We start from the raw sequence: 19,846 nt of genomic DNA, 5'->3' as shown, positions 1-19,846 counted from the left end.
TTCCTCTTAAAACTATTGTCTACATTACTGGGATTCAGACTTGGGTAACTACATTGATGTTGTTAGACTGGGCCAAATTCTCAAACATGCACTGAATTAACACAATTCAGGGCTTACACCAGTGCTGCTTATTTTAGTATAAACCATACCTATATAAACCCCCACTTTGCACACTGATGTAGTGATACTGATATGAATTGGTATAGTGTAGACAGGGCATAAATCCTCTCAATCTAATGAGGATAGATTATGTAAATCATTCCACAAAGACTAAAATGTGCATGGGTAAAGTATTAAATTTCAATCTTCACTAGCGCAAATGCTTCAGTGAGATTTACAAGTATAAGAATGTTACAAGCTTGCAACTCACCAAGCCTGGCAATGCCACTAGCCATTCTTTGTAAATGTTCTCTCAGCATTCTGTAGTGGGTATTTTCCATTTTTTAATCTTTTCTACTATTTTCAGTTCTATACAGTTTGCTAGGACACTGCCCACTGCAGTACAAGAATTCATCAGAGAAAATTTAAACAGTGTTTATGTAAGCAGGGACTGAATGAATGCTTTCCTGACAGCTAGCTGGGAGGAAAGAAACTCTGGGTGTGTTTGTGTAAATACAGTTTGCTCCTGCTTTGCTTAGGGCTTGGCTACACTTGAAACTTCAAAGCGCTGCCTTGCGAGCACTGCCGCGGCAGCGTTTTGAAGTGTGAGTGTGGTCGCAGAGTCAGCGCTACACGTACTCCACCTCCTCATGGGGATTAGCTTGCAGAGCTGGGAGCCACACTCCCAGCGCTGGGGCACTGTTTACACGGGCGCTTTACAGGGCTGTATCTTGCAGCGCTCAGGAGGGTGTTTTCACACCCCTGAGCAAGAAAGTTGCAGCGCTGTAAAGCGCCAGTGTAGCCAAGGCCTTAGGTTTGCTAGATATTCAGCTGATGGAGCACTGATATTCAGCTGATGGAATATCCAAGCCCTGTGAAAGTAAGGAATGGGAGGGGCAGATCTCCCCAGCCAGGAGGCTGCACACTCTCAAACAGGGTCCTCTGTATGACTGGTTCAACCTGTTCCTCCGCACTGTTCAAAGAACAGAGCTAAATAGTCTTCATTGGGAGTCGCTTGTGTTATGTTAAATGGCTCACTGAGAGCTGAAACCAGTTGTGGGGAGATTGTGGCAAGACTGTGTTTCTGCTCAGTCTGCACAGAGTTACAATAACTAAGAGACTGCAAGCAGGTGGCCAGTGGGAGCTGCCAGCAGGGTGGCGGCAGAGAGGCGCAACAAGCAAGTAAGATGCCTCTTATCCCCCACCTAGATTGGCAAGAACCTCTCTGGGGAGATCTAGATAGTAGGAATTGACCAGTCCCACCACCCAGTGTACTGTAGAGCTCATTAGATTCCTTTCTTAAAGTGGCACAAACAGCAAAGTAACTTTGCTAGAAAAGTCAGAGGGGGTGGCAGAGAAACTTACAATACCATGTTCCTCCCCTTATGTACATCTGCTTCCCCCCATCCCCAAAAACAAAAATTATGGTTCTTCCTTCCATGGGGGAAAGGGCATGTAGGAGCGTTTACTGTCTTCTCTTTTCCCACACATTCCTCCCCTCTGTCCCTCCAAGTTTCCAGAGTCCCATTCCCTCTCCCATCACTGCAGCACCCTCCCCCCAAAAATCCTCCCTCTCTCCCATAACACACCTCATCTTCCCTAACCCAAGACTTCCCCCAAGCCTATCTTCCCCAAAGGAGTCTTGTGTCCTGACAATGGTGGTGTTCCCCCCCCAAAATGCCCCCCATGCTTATGTCCACAGCAACTCCCCTCTTCAAGATATCTCATCAAGACTGAATTCCTAGTAAGCCCATCACCACCAGCACTGTGCCCCCACAAAACTAACTCCTGACCCATGCTCCATTCAGCTCCTTGCCATTTGTCCTCCAGTGTTGAGTTCTGGGTGCTATCCTAATACCCGAACCTCCTTCATGGGGTGCCAAGGGGGTGGAGAAGCTGCTGCTGGGGATCAGGGATCAGTCTTTCCTTTGGGGGCAGCGAAGCCCCTGCCTAGCTGGGTCCCCTGCTCTGTTCTTAGAACTAGTGAATAAAAGGTTGTGGTGAGGAAGCCAACCAGTGAGTTGTGGCTCCAGAAAGAAGTCTCCTGTCTGTTTAGCAAAAGAGATAGACTGGCCCCTAATATTAGAGGACATTTTGCCTCCTCCCTGCACATCTAGTCATCTCAACAAATCAGGTGGGGAAGGAGATGGATAGAACTGCATGAAGCAATGGGCTCAGACTGCTCCCTCCTACTGCCTCCTTCCCTCATCTCCAAGTGGGAGCTGAAAAGTAGGTGAAGTTACATTACTTCCGAGTTCTGCATGCACTGACTAGATCACCACACTGGTTCCTTCTGGCTTTAAAAATCTATGAAATCCTGAAGATGTCTCTGCCAACAAAGTCTAAAGGGAGAGACTATTGAGAAGAATGAAAAAATTTACAAAAATTCCATCAAAACTTTTCCCATTTATTTTTCTAAATTTAGAAAATTCATCATTCAAAATGTTCACTGAGTCAACCTCTATTGACATTTGTAATCTCTCTCTATTCCAAAGGTCCCTCCATTAAAAGAATCAACAAACAAGGTAGTTGTGCCTGTTCTCTTCAAACAGAGACTGTCTTGGCCTGGCCCAGCTGCAGCACAAAATTGTTATCTATTTCCTCTCAGCCCAGGAATCTATCAGGCTCCATGGATTGCAAAGAAGCCATCGTTGTTTTGGACCCTTTTTACTTCTCTTTCCCACAGAAGCAATCATTTCTCCAGTAGAGATTAAGACACAAAATTGAAGTAATACACATGGCCAGGATGTAATTTTCAACAACTTTAAAAAAAAAATTCTTCAGATGTGTCAAAGGGACTTCTCACTGAGGTCTAAAGGCCTGATTTTTAAAAAGTATTTAGATGCCTAAAGAGCAATGGGAGTTCAGTGCAGATAGGTGCCCAGTGGGATTTTTAGAAATCCCACTAAAAATCCCTCTAGGCACCTATTTGCATCTTTAGACACCTCATGCTTTTGAAAATATGATGCTATGTCCACAGCAAGTAAATCTGAAAACTAACTCATTTAAAAAAATCCAAGTACAAAAAAATCTTTATAGAAAAAAGGAATTGGTCTCCTTACTAAGAGGTCTAAAAGAGTTGATTTCAATCATTAATAAGTGATACCAACTATATCCCCAGTGTTCCATCATAGCCTATAATAGGGGTCGGCAACCTCTGGCACGCGACTCACCAGGGTAAGCACCCTGGCGGGCTGGGGCAGTTTGTTTACCTGCCACGTCAGCAGGTTCAGCCGACTGTGGCTCCCACTGGCCGCGGTTCACCATCCCAGGCCAGTGGGGGTGGCAGGAAGCAACAGCCAGCACATCCCTTGCCCATGCTGCTTCCCGCTGCCCCCATTGGCCTGGGACAGTGAACCACGACCAGTGGGAGCCACGATCAGACGAACCTGCGGAAGTGGCAGGTAAACAAACTGGCCCGGCCCGCCAGGGTGCTTACCCTGGTGAGCCGCGTGCCAGAGGTTGCCAACCCCTGGCCTATAATGTGATGTTAGTAATGTCACCCTAATGGCCAGAAACTAACTCTTAACACTTATTCATCAAGGTAATCCTGTTGATTTAACTGAGATGTTAAGTTAAAAGGACTACTCAGTGAGTCAGGATTGCTTGTGGGTTGCACTATCTTCCCTTAAAATATACAGGCCAAATTTGAGAAAGATATTTTTTTCACTCTTAAAATTCAGTACTGCTTACTTGTTTCAGTCCATAGCTGTATAACTTTTTCCTCTTTTGGAATGTTTCAAAAAAGTGGTTTTGTTTTTTAATGTGTTTGCTGAGAGACCTTTGCAGACGATCTTTATAACCAATGTATTTTTTTAAACTAGATTCATCAAGATTTACAGTAATTCCAGAATTGACCCATGTTTCTCCTGGGCACAGAAAAAACAGATGAGACAGGAGTCTGATCTGACAACTTTAACTGCTTGAAAAGGGAACTCAGAAATCATGTGGCTGGGTGTAAAAGGATTTTAACCAGGCACGATATTAATAAATATTTAGAAATTCACTCTTTAACTATAGACCCATCCTTTAAGTTAAAAGAAACCTTTTAGAACTTAGACCCACCCTACAAAGTAAGGAAAAAAACACTCCACCTACTTCAGAACATTATAGGCCACTGTGAATCCTTTGGCTTCAAATGAGTTATTCCATATATACATCAATGTAACTGAGATCAGAATCAGACTGTGTGACTAACTTAAAAGAAAGAAGAACAGAAAAATAAAGCCCACAAGAGACAAACTGCAAAATGTTACTCCTCCTTACATAATGCTTTGGAAACAACAGAGCAATGAGAACAAAATTTCAGCAGGAAATCCGAGGGGAGCAATGGGATAAGATTTTCTGTAGAAGCTTGTAACTGTAGCAATGTCCCAAGCTGGCTTGAATTCCATTGCAAAACAGTTAGACATTTTAGCACTTCAACCATCCAGAACTAAATAGATGCTTCTTACTCGGAGTGTTGACGGAATTGTGCACATAGAGAAACATGTGCATATATGTGAGTTTTGGTTCTGCCCCAAAATTCAGCCTTTTTGGTGCCAAATCAATGCATTACTAGAACAAGTTTTCAACAGTGATTTTCCTTTCTCCCTTGGAGTTGTTTCTGAAAGCCCCTCTGAAGAACTTGTCAATTTATACAAAAGAATATATAATGTTGCAGCCACTACTCTGAAGCTAAACTCAGTACTTCTTGGTCCTTCATCTAACCTACCTCTTCATTTATAAAAATGAAAGAACATACAGAATAGCTCCTATTTTTGGTTAAGAAATGGTACTATGGTGTAACTCAGAAGCACAAGTTTTGCAACTTGTGTGATATCTCCATTGTCGTTTGCAATGCTGTTGTAGCCATGTTGGTCCCAGGTTATTAGAGACACAAAGTGGATGAGGTAATAGCTTTTAGTGGACCAGCTTCTGCTGGTGAAAGAAATAAGCTTTCAAGCTACACAGAGCTCTTCTTCAGGTGCCTTACCCATCTTGTCTCTAATATATTGCCCAATAGTGACACACAAACAATGGGTATGCACAGGTTCTGTTGCTTTCTGCAAACTGAAGATCACTACTCATCTGTGAATAAGTGTAATTCCACTCTATAAGTATTTTATATACAGGTCTGGATAATATGTCTTTTTGAGATGGATTATTTCGATTTAAGACTGGTGGCACCCTTAGGGACATCTTTAATTTTGGAGAATTAAGAGGACAAAATTTCATTTCTTAATATTAATAAACAACACCATCAAAGCAAATTGAAATTGAATTAGTCCCAGAAATGTGCAAATACCTCCACTAGCCAGGCTGCAGGGGCATTAAACCAGAAATAAGTCGTAATAAGCCTTTTAAAAATTCTTATTTCCTGTCTGTGCCATCTTCTTTGTATTTCCTTAGTACTATCACACAATGGAACATCACAAATGCCAAAAATGTTTTACAACCCATGCAATCTGTGGTATTTTTGGTAACACAAGTAGATGCATTGTGGAATGCCTTCAGCAAATCAAAGTTCTAAGCGGGTTTTCACAGAGAATTTTTTAAATGACTTAATTTAAGCCCCCCACACCTGGCTAGGGGAGTCATTTAGCACGTATTATTGGCTTAACTCCATTTTCACTTTTGCTTTGTAGGTCACCTTTTTTAAAAAATAAAAATTAACATATACCTCGTGAGATATTAGAGTGGCAGACATCATATGGACAAGTATCAGCAGTATTGAAGTGGACTATAGATGCAGCAAATAGTTGTAAGGAATTAGGAAACCGGAGTAAAGAACAGATTCTCAAGGCTTATTTTCACTAGTGTGTCAGACAGAGTCAGGGGAGTGTCAGCATGTCCAATGTATCACATGAACAAAGCACTGTGTTCTGGTCTGTGACCCAGACAGCCAGGCCCGATTAGTGTTATGTTGAGGAGAGGACTATAGATCAGAGATCTGAATGTGTGGCTGAACAATGGGCACAAACAGAAGGAAACTTTGTTGGGGGGGGGGGGCATATAATAGTTGAAGAGGTTTATACTTGGAGGAGGAGGTCTAAATCTTTTAAATGCTGTAAGATGAGGGGCTATATAGAGGAGACAATGGGCTAAGACTGTGCAATCACTCAGGGCCGGTTCCAGGCACCAGCCGACCAAGCACATGCTTGGAGTGGCACCTTGGGGCGGGGTGGTGCTCAGGGCTTTTTTTTTTTGGTTCAGCCGGGCAGCACTGGAGGGGTTTTGTTTGTTTGTTTCGGCCAGCCAGCGCTAAAAGGGAGTGTGTGTTTCGGTGGCGCTCGGGGGGGCGGGGGGGGCCTAAGGCAGCATGGCACTCGGGGGGGAACAGGGGGCTTGGGTGGCGCGGCGCCTGAGGGGACGGGGGCCTTGCGCTTGCCGGGGGGGTTGTTATGGCAGAACAGAGCTTTTTTTTTTTTTTTTGCTTGGGGCGGCAAAAAAGTTAGAGCCAGCCCTGCAAACACTACAACCTAGGTCAATAAGTTTCCTAAACCATGTGTGCAGTATGTGTGTCTAGTCCCTGCTAATGAACGGATCTATGATGGTTTGTAATGGAGGCTCATGTTCATACAGCTCTTAGAACCAATAGTAAGAGCATGACCTTGCAGTGGGTGGAGGTTAAGGATGAAGCATGGCTCAATGAATTTGTGTTATATATTAGAAGACAAGGCACATATTCTGTTATTGGGATTCAGTGCTAAGAAAGGCATTACAATAACTTTTATACTGATCTCTCGATTAATATTCAGGGACATACTTAAGGAAACAAATGTCTTCTTGGTCCCACACCAGAGGCAAACAGTCATCTCTCTTCTTTCACAAGCCACACTAAATCTAGAGCAAAGAAAATGAGTGAATCCTTGTCTGGGTTCCCTCAAATCAATCTGCTATGTAAGTCCTGGTCCCTGTGAGTATGTGCCATACAGAAGCCAGCAGGGAGGAAGGAAGAAGTAGCTAAAATAAGCAGATGGGTGGACAGGGCGGAAATAATAAACAGTGAAAGAGACTTCTATACTGGAGAAGATACTGGAAGAACTAATCAGGGACAGAATAAATGAACACTTGGAAAGTAAAGATAAATTAAACAATGGGATAGAACACAGAGTGGCATTTGACAGAGTGCCTTTTTGAGAAGCTTGGGGTGATTATTGCTTAGATCTTCATACCTGCAGCCACCAAACAAGTAAAATGTTACTCATAAATGCTATCTAGGACATTTTGTGGTTTCTTTAAAATAACTGAATTGAAAAATTCTAAACAACATCTCTCTAAATAAAGATGTTTTAGACAGATTATAGGATAAGAATGCTGCCTGTGGAAAAAGATACAATGTATTGAAACAGAACAAATGATGAAACTCCACACATTCTAATTTTTATGATTTAGAGAATATGTATTTGGGGCTTATAAACACAAGGGCTATCATAGAAGGGTTTCTCTCCCTGATTCTTTTTGATATTATAAAGCTGTCTTAAGAACTATCTGGACAATAATCAGGTGCTCAGCTGTGAACCAGAGGATAGCAGATCACACTATAATATCACTTAAATAATAAGTGAGAGCCCTTAATACTACCAAATAGGCAAATAAAACTTCTAAATATATTAAAAGCATCATTGAACAGTTGCATACATAAGACCTTCTACAAAAACTTGTCATAATATTCAGTAACTTGGATGAGATGTTATCTGAACACACACAATAACTTGGTTATTGTTGTTAAGTTAATTATCAGTTTTATTGAGCCTCAAGGCAAATCCAGAAAACTACAGCAAAGCCTAAGGGAAAGAAAAGGGTGGGTAGACAGAGTATACCAGCCAAACAGCACAGTAGCATTTTGGGATATATAAGGAGGCTATGAAATAGACATACATTCACCAGAAAAGAGGAAATGAAAAGAGAACATCTGTGATGTATAAAAGATTCTAAAGGGTATTCACAGAAGGATGTTACAAAGCTATTTGAACTAGTGTCAAATAGGAGTAGGGGATACAAACCTAAATGAAGGATTTTAGTAGATTTCTGTACACTAGTAGCAGTTAATATATGGAACAAGATACTAAGACATGAGTAGTCTAGATAATTCTGAAAAGAACTAGACAGATAGAACCATATTAACGCAGTTGCAAGCAGACACAACTGCATCAGAATCAAGAGTTGCACCCTCTTATGCCTGGTGGGAATTTGACCCATATTAGAATAAGGTAAAACTTATCTTCACAAATGCATCTTCAAAAGAACTTCACAGAATCTACCTGAAAAGGAAGTCATGGTGTGCTGTTAGTAGTAATTTCTTTGAACAGGTGTTGTACTGCCATCTAGTGATCACTGTGTATACTATATCCAGGCCCAATAAAGTAACAGAACGCCGCTAGCCATCACCTACAGCCCCTGATTAAAACCTTTTCAACGCATCATCAAGGATCTACAACTTTTCCTGAAGGACAATCCCTCACTCTCACAGACCTTGGGGGACAGGCCAATCCTTGCTTACAGACAGCCCCCCAAATCTAAAGCAAATACTCACCAGCAACCACACACCACACCACAAAAACATCAATCCAGGAACCAAACCCTGCAACAAACCCCAGTGCCAACTCTGTCCACTCATCTATTCAAGGGACACCATCATAGGACTTAACCACATCAGTCACACCATCAGGGGCTCGTTCACCTGCACATCTACCAATATGATATATGCCATCATGTTACAGCCATGTCCCTCTGCAATGTACATTGGCCAAACTGGACAGTCTCTACACAAAAAAATAAATGGACACAAATCTGACATCAGGAATCATAATATTTAAAAACCAGTAGGAGAACACTTCAATCTTCCTGGTCACTCAATAACAGAGCTGAAAGTGGCAATTCTTCAACCAAAAAACCCTTCAAAAACAGATTACAATGTGAAACTGCAAAACTGGAATTAATTTGCAAACTGGACACCATTAGATTAGGCCTGAATAAAGACTGGGAGTGGTTTGGTCATTACAAAACTTAAACCTAATTTCCCCAATACTAATTTCCCCCTACTGTTATTCACACCTTCTTGTCAACTGTCTGAAATGGGCCACTCTCATTACCACTTCAAAAGTTATTTCTCCTCCCTTGATATCCTGCTGTTAATTGAATTGTCTCATTAGACTGACCTCACACTTGGTAAAGCAAATCACATCTTTCATGTATTTATACCTCCTTCTGTATTTTTCATTCCATGCATCTGATGAAGTGGGTCCTAGTCCACGAAAGCTTATACCCAAATAAATATTAGTCTCTAATGTGGCACAAGAACTCCATGTTGTTTTTTGTGTGTATATTGTGAAACCCAGGAATCACTAACGTAATCACACATCTAAATCACTTCAGGCCTTGCAAAACTGAGCAGAGCAACACATACAAATACCTTTAAAAATCTGGACATTAGTACACATATAGATCTGTACTTGTTGAATAATCTATACAAACCTTAAATTAATCTTCACAACATCCCCTGTAAGGTAGAAAAAATACCTGCTTTTTCATGGTTGAGGGGGGTAGACTAGCTTGTTTCAAATAAGAAATTATCTAAACCTGAGACACAGTGGTTAACCCTGTGTTTTATCCAAGGCTACGCAGTGAATAAATGGAGGAGCCAGATTAGAACCAAGGAGCTCCTAGTTTCCAATTCTACATGTAGTCCCCTGCTCATGCTGCTGCTCTAGTAATTGAGTAATCTTGTCCTCATATCAGGACCTCCCCAAACTTTGATGTTCATTGAGATACCCAAGTCAATGACCGTTGCCCAATTGTCCTGTATGGCAACTGGCCTAAAGAAGAAATGTATCCTGCACCGGAGATAGGGAATGGGAAAGAGTGCTTCATATGGCCAAAGACAGAATTTTTAAAAAATGAAATCAAGGAATCAAAGTCAGACTTTCTGGCTGCGGAGCCAAAGAACCTACTATGATTCCATCACTTACTTTCTACCATCAGCTACATATGCACACTTTCATAGTGGTTTTATACTGCCTCATATAACCAGTGGATTTTATCATCCCACCTGTACCTCTTATTGCTTGTACGAATAGTTTGCCTTGTTAGCACACTATTTTATTTTTTTCAATTTAATTCTTTATTTTATGCTGTTGCATAGGTTGCAGTTTCAATAAATGTATTTCATAGTCTGTTTTCTGTTAATCAGTCATCCTATTTTTGCAATTGTATTTGCTATTACTGCAGCTAATATTCAAAATATTTTCCCTTACCTAAATTCAATTTCAGTTTACTACTCAACAGCACACACTGCTTAAATTATACTTCATAAAATTACAACACAATGTATGCTGTGGTTTTAGTAGCAATCCACTAGACTATAGGAGACATTTACATTATGTCCTCTCTATGGGAAGGATGATCTTATGCTAAAGACACAGGAGTTGGACTCAGGACACTGATATTGTTTGTGGTTTTGCCACAATCTGCCTGTCTGATGCTGGGTATGTCACTTAGGCCATTGATTTTCAACATGGTGCCCTTCAGTTAGGTACTGACATCTCTATGTAGGCACTGAAAAAAAAATCAGTGCTTTTATTTAAGAGGTGAAGAACCAAATTAATGAGGAGTTCTGCATTAGTTATGATAGCGTGATATGGCACTATAACAAGGGGGAAATGTCCTGATTGTAAATTAAGTTTCAGGATGGATAGAAGCTAATTCTTGTGTACCAGATGTGTTAGGCTCCCATTCAGCAAGCTACATAAGCACATGCCTACCTTTAAATGTTTGAATAGTCCCATTCATTTCAATAGGGCTACTCATGTGCATAAAGTAAAGCTTGTGTGTACATAGCTTGCTGAATCAGAGCCACAATCTTATGAAAACATAAAAAAGGTAGATACTTCACCCATTTTTAATTAAATAAAGCCACTTGCAAAGATTAACTTATTGATATAGTAATTACATGTTTTATTTAGTGAATTGAATACAGAGACACTTAAGAAAGAAAATAATGTGGGTAACAAGAAATTTTAACTGCCATATTTTTGGTAAAAAAAAAAGTTTCCTAAATAGTCAATTGAAATGGTAGTGTAGGCCTGAGACCTGATCAACCTCAAACCCCACCCCTGCCATTAAACCAGGCTTGGGTGAAACTCAGGGAGTTCACCACTAAAACTGAAAAAAGGAATGTTCTGCTACTGATAAAGCACCCCCACCTCAGGAATGTCCCTAACGAGAGTTATAACCACCAAGGTTATGAAGACGCTGGGAAATTAGGAAGGATACAGAAAGAGACTCAACAAATGGCAAGATAAGCTCTGACTAGGGTTACCAGATAGCAATTGTGGGGAAAAAAAACTGGACAGGGGGTGTGGGGTAATAGGCACCTATACAAGAAAAAGTCCCAGAAAACATGACTGTTCCTTTAAAAATGGGACATCTGGTCACCCTAGCTCTGACCACCGTTTTATGCTGACCATCTGCACAAACAGAGACAGTCACAATTAAGTTACAGTTTGGGTGTGAAAAATAAAATGTAAATAACTTGGGCAGGAAGGAGGACACATAGGTGTCAGAGTGTAATTGGTTAAAATTTTTGTTATTTAGAAGTGTGGAATGATGTGAAAAGTTTAGTAAATGTGAAGGAGGGAGCTAGTTTTACCTATATAATATAAATGAAAAATAAGGCTCTTTGGGAACCATTTCCGGATTGCGGTTCAACATCAAGCTGCTGGAACTCTGACCTCTCTGAACTACCATGAAATGCAGAGGCATCACCGGGAACCCCCAGATGAACGAATCCTGATTGTCCGTTGGATGATATTTGTCTGTATATTGGGAGTGGTGATCATAAGAGATTTGCTTGGTATATGTATTCTCTGTGTGTTGCTAATAAATAGATGTTTAGAGCACTGCTGTGTAAGGCTCTTTCACTGGGAAAAGGTTCCACACACCTGTAGAGCCCTGAGCCCCAAGGGAAAGGACAGGTACTTATATTGACCGGGTTTCTTCCTAAGCCCTGTGAGTAAGGATAGGAAGGGAAAGGATGTGGGGTGCCTAAATTGATTGGGTCACACTTTGAGCCCTCAGTAGGGTATAGGCAGGGTGCCTTAAATTGAAAAGGTAACAGTAGCAACTGTGTGTAATTGGATATTTTTAAATCCTAAAGGGGAGGATAATGTGAAGCTCAGAATAAAAGTCTGAGGAGGTTTAGCATCCCTGGTCAGGTTGCTAATGATATTCAGACTTCACTAAGTCTTCTACTGAAATGGAAGATTTTTCAACTATTTCAAGAAAATAGATTTAAAGTTGAACCCCCTTATTAAAAAAACTAGGATATTCTAAATTGTAGTCCTAAACACTAGCCTCTCATTACCCACATTAAGTTATAACAACGCTATTTGGCACTCAAACTAGCAACCAATTTTACCACTTTTAGGCAATTGTTAGAATACTGTACCAGCATGGTAAGGATGTGTGACTCTCACAAACAAGAATTAGGGCAAGAAGCTTCTCAGCATTAGCAGGATAGTAAATGCTTAATCCCTTTTAAAACGGGTAAAGTATGAGATGAAAACTGACCCCAACTGTACCTTTATGTATCAATTTTGCATGTCCACCTTCACCAATCTTTTTCACTGGATTCAAGGAAAAGTTCTTAGCCCCTCTAAAGCACACATATATGCAAACACATACATGCACACCCCTGCACTTAAAGAGACCTGTTAGTTTTGCACAACTCTAATCAGTTTTCATTTTACAAATTCCAGCATGCAAAGAACATATGCTACTAAAATGTCGTTATTTCCACCAGTAAAACAGTTTTTAATTGTTAAAAACTGAACAAAATTCATAATTTGCACACATTTGGTTCAGGTGTAAATTGGCCATTTTCAGAAAAAAGACATTACTTACACAGCAAAATTTCCACTGAGTTCAGTAACTGGCAGATTGGACCCTTAACTGGAAAAGCAGTCTTCTATTGAAATGGAAGATTTTTCAACTATTTAAAGAAAATAGATTTGAAGTTGAACCTCCTTATTAAAAAACTAGGATATTCTAAATTGTAGTCCTAAACACTTCATCCCAAAGTTATCCTCCTGTAGTGTGTCAGGTGCTTACTGTCACATTTCTGTTTTATAAGGGAAACAGTCAAATTTGAGGCAAGAGAGTAATATATTTAGGAAAACTGTGTAATTTCTCTCTTATCTGTGTCAAGGTGAAGTTTTTCCACACAGATCCAGTAACTCTACCAACTGATTCTGATAACCAGTTGTTTCTGGAACATTGCTCTTTCAAATATTTCAGGTATGTGGCGCTTTCACAACATGACACATTAAGCCAAATATTCATACACAAGAGGAAGCAGGTAATTGTGAGTGAAATATGCAGTAGCAGCATGTGCCAAATTGCCATGACTGATGATATCTGAAAACTGGGAAGGTGGATGGTTGTAGGACAAAAATATGGACACACGGTCATTTTCTACTCTCAGTAATAGCATTGTAAATCTAGAGGAGTCTGAAAACTTAAGTTGATGGATTTACATATATAACTGAGAGCAGAAGTTGGCTATTGACTTTGATGGGAGCTTGATTGGACCATAGGTCTTGATCTTGTGATATGCAGTCGTATTAACTTCCGTCGGAGTTGAGGAGCACAGCAGTTTGTGTGGAAGTGAGCAACAGCTTATTTGCTTTAATATCACCCTTTTTTCTACAATGAGTTAATGATTAAATTATTAGAAGTTCATCCTGCCTGGCAGATAACTAAATTTCTCTTTTCTTTACATGTTTTCCTCAAACAGTAGATTTGGGAGAGCAGGATGTGAGTTTTTGGGGAAGTGGAGAATTTGTGGCCCTCCCAGAAGGGATCAGGATCTGGGAGTCACTGCAGGAACCAATTCAGATGGTGGAAGTTTCCTTCTCTTGAGAGAACAATATCCCAGATCAAAGGAGAGATGTATGTGCATTTGTTAGTACTGCAATTCTAGCAGTAACGGTTAGACTCACAATATCTGACACCTTCTTTAACCTAGGACAGGGTGTCAAATGCTGAGTTTAAGGGCTGGATTAAGCCATTTGACATACAGTATTTATGTAGCCCACATGACATTTAGCATCCATCCAGCACCTATCCTTTCAATATTTTTAAAGTAGTTCTTTAGCCCTTGTGGTTTCAAGGTAGGGTGACCAGATGTCCCAGTTTTATAGGGACAGTCCCAATATTTGGGTTTTTATCTTATATAGGCTCCTATTACCCCCTACCCCCATCCTGATTTTTCACACTTGCTATATGGTCACCTATTTCAAAGACAAACTTTCCGACCATCACCTGACTGTAACCAATGCAGAAATGGCTGCCTCAGCCTGCAGAGGGCTGAATTAAGACCCATTGGGAGTATTTACTCTAACACCCAGTCATGGCACTTTAACATAAGCATTAACTATTTAAATCGCTTATTGTTTTAGCAGACAGCAAAGGGAAGGAGGTGGGAGGGAAGTCGGCAGGGTGTTCAGATTTGAAAGTTGCTTCAGGAGAGGAAACGCAGAGGGATAAAAAGAGGACTAAGCAAGACAGGGTAGAGGGAGTGAAACAGAAAAAGGTTGATAGGGAAGTAAGAGAAGCAAAGCACAAAAATAGCATTGTTCCTAAAGGTGAGAATATTTTCCCCATTGAATGATGCTGAAGGAGACAAAGTACAGAACAAATAATGAAAGTTTACTTTCCACATAAAGGCTATCATTTACACTTGGTCTTAGTCCCATTAACATTAAGGTGAGTGGGTTGTGGAGAAAGGCTGATATCTACGATAGCCCTAAATTGATGCTTTGGTCCACGGATAATTAATAATGGAATTGGGCCCTCTATTATAGGTCATACTAAAAACACATCCCATTGATATCTAAGCACTACCAGCATTATAACGGAGGCAGATACATAATCTCTTGGGTATTATTATTACAAGCTGTATTAGTAAAGTGTAGTTGATAGAGACATGCAGAAATTTCTTCAGCTTCTGACTTTTGAAAGCAAGATTTTGATCCAATCAAATCCATTCACAAATTATAATAGTCACATAGAGATATCATCCTCTCTCTGACTGGGAGTTACACAAGCAATAAAAACTACATGCCCACGTGGGGAAGACAAGATAAGATTTCTTAGTTCAGCACAATGTATTTCCTCCTTGTTTTCCTATATGAACAGCTTCTGGCAATGCATTTAAACAATGTTAAATTCAGAACAAACAAAAAAATCTAACATTTCTCTGTCATCTGCTAAAGCAGCTAGACAGGAATTAGAATCCCAGAGGCCACCATTGTTTTACATGAGGAAGTAAAAGGGTCACATCTGGTCAGCTTGTCTGTCAACTACTTTACTCTCGAGTCAAATTTTAAAAAGTACAGTTCAGGGAACACTGCAGAAGGGACACTGAAACCCCACCAAGCCCACTCCATTTCACCTCGAGTGACATTTAAAGAACCTTAACAGTAAAGAAGATGTATTGAGTAGAACCCTTCAGGTCAAGCTAGTAAGCACCGAGTTTCAAATTTTAGTATTATTCTGAACATCTTTAAATTAAAATGTTATCCCCTGTTAACTCTGTGTGCATGGGAAGATATAGTGAATGTAAACAGGCATTTATAGTGAACAAAACTGTGCAGCCTCAACTAAATACATAATGTTTGCTACTGCATGGGTTAACATGATAATGTACTCAAAATCATAGGACTGGAAGGGATCTTGAGAAGTCATCTAGTCCAGTTCCCTGCACTCAAGGCAGGACTAAGTATTATCTAGACCATTCCTGACAGGTGTTTGTCTAACCTGCTCTTAAAAATCTCCAATGATGGAATTTGGCAATCTCCCTAGGCAATTTATTCCAGTGCTTAACCACCCTGACAATTAGAAAGCTTTCCTAATGTCCAGCCTAAACCTCCCTTGCTGCAATTGAAGCTCATTGCTTCTTGTCCTATCCTCAGAGGTTAACAACAATTTTTCTCCTTCCTCCTTGTAACAGCCTCGTATGTACTTGAAAACTGTTATGCCCCCCCCTTAGTCTTCTCTTCTCCACACTAAACAAACTTCATTTTTTTCAATCTTCCCTCATAGGTCAGGTTTTCTAAACTTTTCACCATTAATGATTGTTTTATCATTGCAGAAACAGACTGTCTGAAGCAGGCTATGAACTTTGTTGAACAAAATAGTTAATTTGCCTCCCCCTGTGGAAGTATAGTTTCTATTGCCATTAATAGCCATTATGAGATTTTAATTATAGTATATGCATGTCTAGGTGAACCCCAGCATTAGGAACTTCAAGGGGGGATTTGAGTTGGAGGCAGACACACTATAGCAAATACTTCTCTACCTAAAGGAGTGGGTGTAAGTAAAGGCAATCAGGGAGAAACACAGTTCACCCTTCTGCTAAAAGATGGCTTTGTGGTTAAGGCTGTGACAGGGGATTCAGGAAATCTGAGGTTTTGTACTGATTTAATTCTCACTCCCCTCACTGATAAATTACATGATAGCACCCCTAGTGTATATGAACATGTGTTATTCAGAGATAGCTAATATTTAAAGGAAAAAAATCTATTCTATCAGCTTTCTACCTAAATTTCTGTATGCTGATTGTGTTCAGTTCCTCATTTGTCACTGTGTAACTACAGTATACTTAGGCCAGATCCACAGCTGGTAATAACTGGTGGAGCTCCATTGACTTCTATAGAGAAGGGATTGTTTACATCACCTAAGGTTCTTTATCCTATACTCACATCAGTATAGTTTATAGTGAAGAAATGTTTACCTAAAAAGAAAGATTAGATGAGAGATATAGCTTAAGTAGCTATTAAATGACAGCCGTTATGAGCTCTGAGTTAGAAAAGTTAACTCTGGGAATTATTAGTTGGTAAACAGATGTTTGTAGGTGCAATTTTTTTTAAATCACCATTCTTAAGATGTTCCTGTCATTTGTGAAAATTCATGATATGATTGTTTGATGACCCTGAATCAAACTTCTCTTTGAAGGAAAAGAATTAATCACAGATTAAAAATATAGTACAACCTTACTATACTTTCCTTAAGCTTTATATTTGTGTCCCTGTCAGTAGGTTCCACTCACCCCTTGGGCACCTTTTCCTGGCCACTACCAGGGATTAGCTCCTTTCAGTTGCTGCACCTTCCCTAGACATGTCTTTACCTAACACTGCAACACCAAGGGCTCCTTCATCATGATTTGGCCATCTGGCCAAGTCACTGCTTGTTTACCTCTTCCAGAGCAGCAGACTAGCTAAGTCTTCCCATTCACTAGCTAGCCAGTACCACCTCCCTAGTGCATCCTCCACAGTCCCTTTCTTTACTCAGCCTCTAGGCTTTATATAGGCCCTTCCTATTCCCATCCAGCTGAGCATCATTTAATCAATCTCTGCTCCCTGCCTCTTCCTCCACCTGGAGAGTTAATTAGTCCAACTAGCCATCTTAACTCCTCCGGGACTTGTAGGGGTGGTCACCTCATCATAAGCCCCTAACTTTAGAGTTAAAGGATTGTAGAGGGCTCAAATTCCCAATACTACTCTGTGGCTGAGAATATAGTCATACCACTGTAGCTGTCTGGCTACAGTTAATACAGTCTCCTAATATTTCCCCTTATGAAAAGTTGTTTGGTTTAGACCTGTGATCCAAACTATCCAGAAGGCCCAAGGCAAAAAAAGGAGCCATTTAAAGTACTCTAAAAGACTGTTTTCCTGAGGTGGAGAGGATGGTGGATTAGAGACTGTGGGCTGATGGAAACCATTTTGAAAGGCTTTTCTTTCTTTGAGACAAATACATCTTGCAAGGTAAGCTGAGAAGTATAATACCAATAAAAACATGTGGTCCATTATTTTGAAGGCTAAGTCATTCCTGAATGGCATGTGCTAGAAATTAAAGGCAGCATTTCAGAATGGTTGACTTAATGATTTTCACAGGGCCTTTTTGTAAATAGGACCCCTTTCCCTGTAGATTGGTTCAGTGAGGAACAGGATGGTGAGTAAGCCAATTGCTGCCCAAACAAAGAAAAGAAGCTCTGAGGCTCAACTTCAGATTTGTTGTTTTATTTTAAGTTCCACACAAATAGTAGATTAAAAGAACATCGAGGTTGCAAAGAAAAGCACTCAAAACCAGAGAAAGCTGAAATTAAAGATGTGTGCATGACTTTGTCTTTGCTTTCCTCGTGTGACTCTAATACTGTATGGCCTACCTATCTAACTACCCCAAGTCTTTATATACAATCTCATACTATAGTTTGGCATGACATTGGAGTCTTGGAAGTGTAGGAAATTGAGAGTAAATGGAGACCAAAAAGGGGATCCACAGTGGTCTGTAATCACATGAAGGAACACATCATTGCCCCTACATATCTGTCATCTGCACTCCCTCATCCCAAAGAAGCTACCCCATCCCTCAGGAAAAAAATATAACTTATTAAATCAAGATTTTTTTAACTGGCCTTTCTTTTCATTAGAAAGCAGGAATCATCTCTTTAACAATTCCAGCACAGAGGCCCAGAATAATGGGCAACTTCTTACAAATGCCGAGACATGGATGTTCTGTGACTGTTCTGCCAACTGCTGCCAGCATATCCCCATGCTAAATTTGTCGCTAGCAATATATTCCATTTGCCTACCTGAGCAGCTAGAATCCAGAACTAGAGATGCTACCTGCCTGAGCTTATAGATTTTAAATGCAGAAGAGACCATTATGCTCATGTAGTCTGATTTTTGACATAATATAGGCCACTGAATTTCACTAAGCAGTTTCTGTGTCAAGTCCATAACTCATGGTTAGGGTAGAGCATATCTTTAAATCAAGGTTGGATGTCTTTCTAAAAGACTTCAAGTAATGGAGAATCCACCACACTGAGTGAGTTGTTTCAATGGATAATTACCCTTACCGTAAAGAAATTGTGACTTGTTTCTGTCTGAATTTGTCTAGCTTCAGTTTCCAGTCATTGGATCTTGCTATGTCATTGTTTTCCAGACTGAACAGCCCTCTTTTATGCTTTGAAAGCTTTGTTAATTAGAGAAAGATTTCCCATTTACATACCAGAGAACACTGATAGAACTAATGAAAAAACATTTTGCTGCCTTGAAAGTTAAGTGTTATCACTATACTCTAGCAGTTTGGAACATTTTTAAAAAGTTCAGATTCTGGTTTAAAAATAAATGAGGAGTCCAATTGAAGGAGAATTGGGCAGGGGTGACACCAGCCTCTTTCCAGTGGGAGGGAGGGGGCTAAGGGGGGGCTGAGGCCCACCTCAGCCCCCATTCTCCATGAGACCCCACTCCTGCCTCTCCCCTCTCCCCTGGTCAGGTCAGAGGCCAGAAGCAGGAGCCAAGCAGTATGTGATGCTGGCTGATTACAGATGGTAAGGCCACCCATGTGGGGTGACCTGGCTTCAGGGTGGCCAAAGCCCTTGCGGTGCTTGGGGAGCAGCAACAATGGGGCAGGGCAGTACAGGCCACTGTTGGGAGGCACAGACTTTCCACCTGCCTTGGTGGTGTGACTTGGTGAGTGGGGTCATGGGCTGCCCTTGGATACCCCTGCCCCCTCCAGGGCTCTCTCCTGTGCTGTTGTTGGAGCTGTGTGCTCAGCCAGCAGCCACTGCTGTCTCTGCTCTGCATTCAGGTGGCCAGAGAGTGGCAGCTGCTACAGGGTGGCTAATGCAAAATTTTGGGTGGCTATTGTCTTCACAACCCCCACCTCCCAATACCACTGCTGGAATTGGGTATTTTATTTT

Source organism: Chelonoidis abingdonii, chromosome 5 (genome assembly GCF_003597395.2).
Source record: "Chelonoidis abingdonii isolate Lonesome George chromosome 5, CheloAbing_2.0, whole genome shotgun sequence".
Classification (NCBI taxonomy): domain Eukaryota; kingdom Metazoa; phylum Chordata; order Testudines; family Testudinidae; genus Chelonoidis; species Chelonoidis abingdonii.
This window is presented reverse-complemented; position numbering follows the sequence as displayed.